Genomic DNA, 1,948 nt, shown 5'->3' with positions numbered 1-1,948 from the left:
GCCTGTGTCAGACCAGAGACTCTCAGACGTTCCCATGCACAAGGGTCACCCGGGATCCTGTCACACGTGGACTCTGACTCAGGAGATCTGGTGGGAGCCTTAAAGACTGAATTTCTAATAAGTATCTTCCCCCACAAAATTCACATCACTAAATCTAAATCATAAGAATGATTGAAAATAATTGGAAAAGGCATTATCAGAGAGAAATTAAAAAGAATTGACAGAGAGAACTAAAGGGTTTTGATTAGGAATTCCCCCAGTCTCAGCCACCAAATGACCAGTGACTACAAAGCACAGCTGAGGTGCTGGGAGAGGCTTTACATTCTTCAGAAACGAAAGCAAACATATCCCAAACCTTCTCTACACCGGTGCCACCCGTGGCTCCTCCAGTCTACCCACCAGCTTCTCTCTTCTTTTCTGGCCTGGCTCAGTCCCCTGAGCAGACCTTTGTATGGTCTCTGCAGGTGTTTCCCCCAGAACTCCTCCAAGGGGAAAAGCAAACCTCTTCTTCTCAGTTTTCAGGGAGAGCTGAGCCCCAGCGCAGGGTCAGGGAGGGGCTGGGGAGTCCCTGGGTGGAAACACATTTGCATGAGCAGCCCCTCCTGTGCAGAGGGTGGGGAGAAAAGGGGGCCTGGGGCAGCCCAGCCCCACTGTGGGGACCAGGGCTGTGTCCACCATGGACTGGGCTCCTGTCCTTCTTGTGATCCTATCTCAGTGCTCAGGTAGGGTCAGGCCTCAGAGGCCAGGAACAGCCCCCTACCCTGACTCTGGATCTTCTGGCAAAGATGCCTGAGAAACTTTACCATGGATTCTGACCCAGTAAGAGCTTGTGTCTGTGTTTGCAGGTTCCCTCTCCCAGCCTGTGCTCACTCAGCCGCCCACCCTCTCTGAGTCCCCGGGAGCATCAGCCAGACTCACCTGTACCCTGAGCAGTGACATCAGTGTTGGTAGCTATTCAATATCCTGGTACCATCAAAAGCCAGAACACCCTCCCCACTATCTCCTGAGATACTACTCAGATTCAGATAAGAACCAGGGCTCTGGGGTCCCCAGCCGCTTCTCTGGATCTAAGGATACGTCGACCAATGCAGGGATCCTGCACATCTCTGGGCTGCAGGCCGAGGACGAGGCTGATTACTACTGTGCCATATGGTACAACAGTGCTTCTCACAGTGACACACACAATTAGGGAAGTGGGTCAAAAATGGTTATGCTTATTTTCTTTATGTTAATTGTATCCACACTACTATGATTTAAACAAATCAGATGATTTTCAGATTATTTTGGTTACTTACCAAATAATTATGAGATCTAACAAAAAACAAATGCCAATCCAATTGCTCAGCCAACAGAATTACAGACACTATTGAAGAGAAATTTCTTCTGCTAAATTGCACCTGTACCCAAAATTCAGTCATCTTCAGAAAGCAGTTTATAATTAAAATTTGTTTCCATTTGATCAGCCTGCTTGTTGTCCTCCCGAGTCCCCTTCCCAGCTCTGAGAATCCACTTTGGCCCCAGTGAGACTCCCTTTCCTCCTTCCAGCACCCACAGCAGTGCAGTCCAGGGCTGGCCTTGCCCACTACACTCTGGGAAATGTGAGATGAAGGACAAGACTTCAGTTATATGGGGATGGAGGACAAAAAGAAACTATAACTGTGAGGCATTTTTGAAAAAATTTTGTTATCCATAAGTTGAAAAAGACGAATAGAGGCAATATTAGATTGTTCCTTTGTGCTGAAAGCCACTCCAAGTTGAAGTTTCACACATCCACTAAGCTTACATAGCACAGAAATTTGTACCCCTCTTCATCCCAAATTACACACTCTCACCTGTTGTCAAAAGCTGAAGTATATACATATTAAAACTTTAGATTAAAATATATCATGCAATAGAGTAAAATACAGTTTGTTTCCATAGTAACATGGATTATGCATGAAATCAATCT

At 46.4% G+C, this 1,948-nt stretch overlaps 1 pseudogene; it reads left to right on the top strand.

Annotated features, from left to right (window-relative positions):
• Positions 1–613: 613 nt before the first annotated feature.
• On the top strand, positions 614–1,252 carry LOC128584463 (immunoglobulin lambda variable 5-39-like; annotated as a pseudogene).
• The last annotated feature ends 696 nt before the right edge of the window (positions 1,253–1,948 follow it).

Source organism: Nycticebus coucang, chromosome 4, assembly GCF_027406575.1.
Source record: "Nycticebus coucang isolate mNycCou1 chromosome 4, mNycCou1.pri, whole genome shotgun sequence".
Lineage (NCBI taxonomy): Eukaryota > Metazoa > Chordata > Mammalia > Primates > Lorisidae > Nycticebus > Nycticebus coucang.
This window is presented reverse-complemented; position numbering and strand designations above follow the sequence as displayed.